At 38.2% G+C, this 8713-nt stretch overlaps 1 pseudogene across 2 annotated transcripts; it reads right to left on the bottom strand.

Moving 5' to 3' along the window:
- Positions 1-4182: 4182 nt before the first annotated feature.
- Positions 4183-7663, bottom strand: LOC149208834 (pentatricopeptide repeat-containing protein At3g03580 pseudogene; annotated as a pseudogene). Of its 2 annotated transcripts, none has more exons than XR_016252801.1 (2): positions 7525-7663; positions 4183-7342 (listed from the first exon to the last, which is right to left on the bottom strand). The product of XR_016252801.1 is annotated as a pentatricopeptide repeat-containing protein At3g03580 pseudogene, transcript variant X2 (transcript). The 2 variants fall into 2 exon arrangements; XR_016252800.1 differs by having other exon boundaries at positions 4183-7358; positions 7525-7658.
- Between the last annotated feature and the right edge of the window lie 1050 nt (positions 7664-8713).

Here is an 8713-nt window from a genome sequence, read left to right as displayed (position 1 = left end):
GGTCTAGAACTACAAGACAAGGGCAACATGAATTTTGATAGATTGGGTTGAAAGGGCAACTTCCATGCAAGGCTAAATGGTACACTCGACTGAAGGTGGAGGAAAAATTTCCTCACCTCATTCAATAGAAACTTTTAGGGACCAAATGCTTCCCAAAATGAGGAGTTGTGATTCAGATCGGATCATTATATTTTTTTCATCCATCTCGATGCTTTTAAAATGGAAAAAGTGGAGGAATCAACTCACAAGACCATTTTTAACAATGGGACCCAATTTCGTAGATTGGGGTCTAAAACCTTCTGAGAGCATTTTGAGGCATCAAATTATGTTTTTTGGGGATAAAAACTTTGCTTCTTTAGTGCAACATTTTTTTTCCTATTCTACACACACAAACCTTTCCAATGACGCAAAAATCGCCTCTATCAAAGTCCAAATGAGAAAGTTATGCAACTCGGAAGTTGACCTTCCTGTTTTCACCACCATAATTCAAGAGGATGCCATGTCAACCTCTATAACTCATGGAAAAGGGGCTAGAGTCCATATTATAACTTCAGTTAAGAGTTGAGGTAGTCAAACCTAACCACTAGTAGGCTATCAGGTTGTGTTATAACCAGGCCACTAGGAGGAAAAGTGTTTATGTTCTTTTCTAGTGCACTTGTTCCCTAGACGAGCAGAGTAGCCAGGAGGGGTAGGGAGAGAGCACACAGATAAGATTTATGCATTGTAGTAGCCCACGGGCTGCATGCCATACTTCTTTGTACTGACAACCATTTTCTATTCAAAGAAAAAGAGCAGAGTGACCTCACCTTCCAACTATGGTTTCTCCTGAAAGGGTTTCCTAGGTTGTATCTTGTGTTAAATTGTGGTTTGTGAATTTATATTCTGTTGTTCTCTATTTTCCGCATAAATTTTAATTTGCATGTATATGCAACTAACAATAATCTACAAATCCAAAAATCTAAAGAGAAAAAAAATCCTAATAGTGTAGATTTCAATTTTTAAATATAGTTTTATCAGACCTGTTGTGACGAACTGTCTAGTGGAATATCCACCACAGTTTATGGATCAATACTAGTGGTTTTTTATTTTACCACTAACCATTTTCGATTGAACAATGCAGTGGACACTAACCAATTTGACTTGAACAATGTGGTGGTTTACCACTAATCATCTTCACTCCCCCCCTTAAGGTGTAGGAGACTTTATTTTTATCAATGTGCTCAACCACTTTAGGGGTGAAGAGTACCATATTTTATTTTAGATAACATATAGAATTAGACCTAGGTCATGCACAAAATTATCTAGAATAATCACTTGATAGCTTTTTTCTTTTGCCATTTCGTTTGTTTTTTGTCTTTACCTCAATTTTGACTAGACGAAAAGACTTATGCAACTTCTTTACTTGTTGATTCCATCTCTAGGAATTTATCCATCCATAATGAGTTATCTTCTTAACTTGCTTTTATTTTTGACATTTTTCGGATAAGTGATTTCTCTTCCCAAAATGAAGACAATGATGGAATCAAACCACTGACTCTCCTTATGACCAACTCTTTGACAATATTGCCTTTTATTACCAAGATTCTGAACATCTTAAAGAAATCTCGCGCTCACAAATTTAATTGTTTTGGTGTAATCTAAGATATGAAAGTTGTTTCCTTTTTCATATCCTAAGCCATGTCGATTTTTGTTGAAGAATATTTATTTCCAAGGCCTGACAAACATCTTGGAAAGTTTTTGATTTTGTTCTTTTGTTTTTTCAGTTTTTGTTTTTGCTATTGATGCTATTGTCATTAATTGTCTCTTCATGTGACTCATATTCAATCAATTGACTGAAAGATCACATCTCAATAATATCTTCTATTTTCTTTGTATCAGTCATAAATTTATTTGTATCGCAATTAGCATCAATCCTCTATATTATGCCTTGTGTCATAAGTCACATCAACATTTTGCATGATTTTTATCTGTATCATAAGTTACATCAATCTTTTGGATAAGCTCCTTTGTATCACAACTTATATCAACCTTTTAGATGAGTTTATCTATATCACATATTGCATTGGTCTTTTACATTAAATCCTTTATGTCACAAATTGCATCAACGTTTTGTATGATGTTGTTTGTTGCAGATGTTGTATCAAACATGTCATCAAGTTAATTTTTCCTTTTTCTTAATTATCTAAAGTGCATCAATCAATCGATCCTTCATATTTATTTGATTTTTAACATCAATAAGCTATTTATTTAATTCATGTTTGTACTCTTGCAATTCCTTGACTTCCTTAGAGGTATTTTGTAAATGCTTCTTTGCTTTACTCATTTGTTATTTTTCTCATGCTCACTTGTCACACTAGCTTGTACTTGCTTGTTCGCTTGATTTTATGTTGCTTAGGGTGTTGGGTACTACCGATCATACACCCAAACTTGTGATTACAATGTATTGACTTCATTGACTTCATTATTCAATGTCAGATAAGTCACAATTAGTTATTATTATTATTATTTTTTCTAATATCCTTGTGTGAACATTACAAATGAAAACCTTCAATGGTCTTCATAGCAAAGATTGTTACAATTTTCTTTCCAATTACAAGCCTTGTATTAAATTATTTTATAGTGACAAATATTAATACAATGTGTTGAATATGGCATAAAGCCTTTTCTGCCAGTTTTCTTGTTGTGCTTGCCTGTGCTAATTCTTAACAAGCATAGCAACAGAACTGGTGGAGAAGGCTTTATGCCATATTCAACACATTGGTGGAGAAGGCTTTATGCCATATTCAACACATTGTATTGATCTCTTGATTTCAATTTATAATTCATCATTTGATCACTTCTAAATGCTAACAAGTCATCAATGGACCATGACAACACCTAATCAAAGATGAAGGTTACAACTCATGATAATGTTGTCTTGGACTTTGTGATTGTCTAGGAATTCGCAGTCTAATAGGTTCTACATGCAAAGTGTATGATACGCAATCATTACAGAATCTTTATGTGCTAAACAATTAATTATTTCAATCTTAGGGCTCTTGTAGTCTAGCATGCCTTATGCTGTTATGTTATTATGCTGTTAACGGAAGTTGAAAAGTTTTAGTTCTATGTGTGGCAATGCAACAAGGTGCCTTTTACAGCAGTCATAGCTCCTTCACAGATAAATAATTGGAGTACTGATGATACGAGCCTGGAATCAAATCTATAAGAAATCGTTCATAAAACCGATGACTTGAGATCTGTTCTAAATATTTTCAATGACTTAAGCTTCTAAAACAAATAAAACAGATTATCTGCACTTATCAAGATGTAAAATATGGAGGAAGCACGCTTACTAAAATTTTATTTTACACTGGGGTTCCTGGAGGGGCAGTAGGACAGGGGGGCAAAGGTTGCAGTAAAACTGGGGTATACCATAGAATTTTTAAGGTGCAGTCAGATGAGGATGACAACAAAATTTATTAGAAAATACAGAGACTAACTTTTATAAATGGAAATTCAAAAGTAATAAAATGCATCAAAAATAATACAGCTAGTATGTACCATGACGCATGACTTATAGATAGTAAGTACATGAAACCTCTGAAGCATTCATGAACAAAATCATGATTTACACAACATAGTGCATTTTCCAATATCAAGTTCAACCCACATATAGTTGATAAATCGTGATATTAGAATACCAAGAAGAAAAGGAAATGGTACCATTAGCAAACGGCATGCATTTGTCTAAAATTAGTCTCTCCCAGGCAGCTGTGTGTATTTTTCCTTTGACCAGCTTGCAGGTGAGGCTCTCTTTTGTTTCATTAATGGAAAGGTTGGATAACTTTTCTCACATGCAAAAACATAGATGATGGTAGGGGTTGCTTAGACATCCTTGGTAAACTTGGGTCATAAAGATGCAATAGAAACTTTGTACTCCTTACTGCCTACTCAGTAGGAAAGATAAACCTCTTCTGCAGCATGTCAGATCCTGCAATAAAACAGCTTATACTGTGGAACCAGTTTTAAATAATCAATTTGTTTGCAATATCATTACAAATATTAATAGGGGAAAATCTGACAGCAACTAGAGTGAAGCTAGCTCGTATCTCATATTCTCAAGAAATGTACAAGAATAAAATCTATAACAATTCTACACAAAACATTCATTGTCACTGGTACTCCCTACTGTTTCCTACCTCTATCCAAGATCTATTAGTGCTAATATTTTTGTACAATACAAGTGCTCAACAGTTATAGCAACATTTGTTACAAATCTTTCTTCCACTTCCAATTACCGAGTTTCACTTTTGAACCTTTCTGCAACCAACTTTTGCAGCATTATTTGATGAGATACAAACCATGTGTGCAATAACTGCAACTAGATAATACGTCCGCAATACCTTTGAGGACTGTTACCAGCCCACAATGACTTCTATACAACTGTTGCACTTTGCAACTGGGTCCTCCTGTTCTAGGTACATCAGCTGATGTAACTGGTATATGGGGCCATCCCCGATGCCAATTGGGGGCATTTCCTAGTAACCCCAGGTCCCAAAGATGCTAGGAAACATGGGGAGTTGTTCCAAACCCTCAAGGACGTCTCTTGAGGCAACATAGCTGATCTTAAACTCCCTTAAATGATTTTCCATATATCCTAGAGTGTTACCAAAATACTGTGCTCTATCCAGTGATGGTGATGTAAACCATCTAATTGTCAAATTAGAATTACACCACCTATTAAAATTTAAGATGCTCATGAGAGCAATATGCCCCATATCATGAGAGTAGGCTAGCCACTAATACAGTCAAACCTGACTACGTTGGCAAATTGGCTCTACAAAATTGTTGCATTTTCTTTATTTCCTAACAGAAATGAAAAGAAGTGCCTGGCCTACCAAGCAATACAATGCCAACAACTAAAGAAGGTCCTTGTGACAGAAACTCTTTCCATTAGCATTGCCCTTCCTTAGGAACTTTTGGTATCCCTTATAATAATCTCTCCCGAGAAGCTTTGAGATCATCTTTGTCAAGACTGACAGTCACCATACGCATAGAGGTTCTTGAAGACTAGGATAGATATGACACAGCACGTGCTCATTTAACCAAAAGAAATTTCCAATACGACACAGCATGTGCTCATTTAACCAAAAGAAATTTCCAATTTCTTGCTTTGGTTAAAAATGATGTTGTCTTTCTCGTCTTCCAAATCATGCATTATAATCTTTGTATCAGGCAAGTACCCTGCTTTCCTCATCTGTAGAGCCAAGTTCTGCAATGTCGCATAGATTTTTTCTGTCTGTGGATGTGATTTGTCTCCTGCAAGAAATGCATGAACCCTGTTATTAACCTGGATCCAGCTGCATCCTGGCCTCCTTTTTAATCCATTTTCTTTGATCATTTGTTTTACCCTTTCAACACCATCCCACCTGCCTGCTGCAGCATAGATCTGTGACAATGATGCATAGTTTCCTGTATTTTGAGGCTCTAATGCAAAAAGATATTCTGCCACAGTTTCCCCTACCTCAACATTGTGATTGGCTCTACATGCTGCAAGCAAGGCCCCCCACACACTAGCACTAGGCTCTAATGGCATACTTTTGATGAAGTTTTGTGCCACGTCTAGATGACCAGAGCGGCCAAGAAGGTCAACCATGCACGCATAATGCTCCATTCTAGGTGTCATGCCATAATTTCGACTTATGCTATCAAAGTTTTGCCAACCTTCATCTACCAGGCCTGCATGGCTACATGCAGATAAAACAGCAGTAAAGGTTATGTGGTCTGGTTTCAGTCCTGCGTGTTGCATTCGATAGAATAGGGCTAGGGCATCCTCACCATGCCCATGCATGGCATACCCCGAAATCATTGCGGTCCACGAGACTATATCTCTTTCTGGCATTTGATCAAATATTAGTTGTGCATCCTTTATGTTCCCACATTTGGCATACATGTCTATAAGGGCAGTACCCACAAAAATATCTAGTTCAAATTCATTTCTAAGAGTAAAATTGTGAATCTCCTTTCCCTGTTGAAGTGCCGCTAGGTAACCACATGCCGAGAGAGCACTGGCCACCGTTATTGAATTGGGTTTCATGTCTTCACAATGCATTTGAAAAATGAGTTTCAAAGCAAGATTGTAATTCCCATTCTGGACATAGCCCGCAAGCATTGCATTCCACGAGATCACATCTCTTGGAGTCATGCTGTTAAATACCTTACGTGCACTCTCCATATTTCTGCATTTTCCATACATATCTAAAAGGGAACTCCCTACATTAATATCTGACTCAAATCCTCTTCTAATTATATAGCCATGGATCATCTCACCCACTTTCACGGGCACTACGCCAGCACAAGCAGGAAGAACGCTAGTGATGGTAATTGAGTTAGGTGTTTCATCATCCAGTTGCATTTTACGGAAAAGCTTAATTGCCTCCTCACAAAGGCCATTCGAGGTATAACCTGCAATCATTGTATTCCATGAAATTAAATCTTTTTCACTCATACTTTCAAATTGGCGGTATCCTTCTTCAATACTTCCACATTTACAATACATGGCTACAAGGGCATTCATCACAATGACGTCTGGCTCAAATCCACTAGTAATAATGTAATCATGGACATGCTTGCCCTGCTGCAGATCTTCCAGGTGGGCACATGCTGACAGAACGCCTGCAATGGTGACCTGATTAGGTTTGATTCCTGCGAGTTTGATCTGATAAAATAATTTCAATGCCTCGCGCCCACGACCGTTGAGGGAATAACCTGTAATCATTGCATTCCATGAGACCACATCTTTTTGAGACATATTGTCAAATAGTCGCTGTGCATCTTCTATACTTCCGCATTTTGCATACATGTCAACAAGTGCACTTTCCAAAATGACGCTTGATTCAAATCCATGCCTGATCATGAAACAATGAATCTCCTGGCCCTTTCGCAGATCTGCATAATGAGTGCATGCAGGGAGAACGCTTGCAATAGTAACCGAATCAGGCCTCACACCTGTTACCTGCATCTGCCGAAACAATCCCAAGGCTTCATTACCATACCCACTCTGGGCAAACCCAGAAATCATTCCAGTCCACGATATCGTATCTCTCTGAGACATTTTGTCAAACACTTGGCATGCATCATCTACACTTCCAAATTTTATATACATATCCATAAGAGCACTCTCCACAACTACATCAGATCCAAACCCACTCCTTAGTGCAAAAGAGTGGATCTTCCTCCCATCCTGCAGAATGCCAATAACAGCACAAGCCTTGATAACACAGGGCACTGTGAACTTATCAGGCTGCATACCAGACATCTGCATTCTGGAAAACATCATTACAGCTTCCTCGCAATGTCCCTGCATTGTATATCCTCTGATCAATGCATTCCAAGCAAAAACACTTGTCTTAGGCATTTTTTTGAAAACATCATATGCATTCTCCAAACTTCCACATTTGGCATACATACCCACAAGCTTAGCTCCTAAAAACTTATTCAATTCAAACTCCTTTGCAAGGATGTGGGCATGGACTTGCTTACCTTCTTCCAGTGCTTTCACTTTGGCACAGGTATCCAGCAAAGAGCTATACAGTTCAGAACCCACTGGAATGCCCTGCTGGTCCATAACGTGTAAAATGCCGAGCGCCTCCTTCAGATGGCCGTCTCTGCATAATGCAGCCACATCTACGTTTATGGCACAGGGACCATTTTTGGATTTAATGGCGGGGATTATATTGATTGTAGCAGTCACTGAACTCTGTCTATTGCTTTGGTGTATCGACCTCAGGAAAAATGATAATCTCGTCTTGGGTTGGTTGGGCGCTACTGCCTGTAGCAATGCGAATGGTTTTGCTGCCACTGCCATAGTTGTGGTTTCAGCTCCTTCTCATGTTATGGATGCTTCACGAAAGTTTCATTGTGAATAAGAGTTTGGTCAGAGCAACAATGAAGGTTTGAAGGTTTTAGAAGTTTTACGGCACTCTGTTGAGTGGTTGGGCCACGAAGATGATGCCATTTCATTTTCAAGATGCACTATGAGCAATCTTCGGATCACTGAAACTACGATGAAAAAATTCTTTCATGAAAAATAAAAATTAAAGTATCATTAGATGCGCAATACCTTACCACATCATCCTTGCGGAGTTTGGAGCTCAACCTTTTCCGCTATAATGTTCAGTTTGGTCTTATTCTGGCATCGTGTCGAGGGATTTGCAAACTCGATAAAGAGTAGGGACCGTTACCCTTAATTGGTATATTGTTTTTCTAAGAATATCGCTTGTTCTATTCCTTCGGGCGGGGCTAGATGTTGGTTTACAGGGGTTTCATATCTCTTAGAATTAGTGGGCATTCAGTTGGATCGTCTCCCTCGTTTTCGATATTCCTTGGATGCTCTTGGTCACCTTCTACCTACTAGACAAGAATTGAACAAGATCATTAAGGAGGACATCTACAAGGAGTTCGTCCAAGTCACCTAGGTCAATCCTCCGAGAGGGTTGTGCCCAAAGATGGCTTTCTATGCTGAGCACTTCTTGGAGTTGAGAGATAGGTTCATTATTCGACCATGGTATATGTTTCACCACTGGATGCATGCTTTTTGCATTCCTCTAGGCCAGTTTAGAGTAGGTTCTCATAGACTTCGAGTAGAGACGGACCACTAGATTGATAGCCCAGACAGAATCTGTCAGATATGTCATTTATAAGGAGTAGAGACTGAGATGCACTTCATTTT

This window comes from Pinus tabuliformis, chromosome 1_2 (genome assembly GCF_031772625.1).
Source record: "Pinus tabuliformis cultivar Carrire ecotype Pingquan chromosome 1_2, CPIR1, whole genome shotgun sequence".
In the NCBI taxonomy this organism is placed as follows: Eukaryota; Viridiplantae; Streptophyta; class Pinopsida; order Pinales; family Pinaceae; genus Pinus; species Pinus tabuliformis.
Note: the sequence above shows the minus strand (reverse complement) of the source record. Positions and strands in the feature narration are given on the sequence as shown.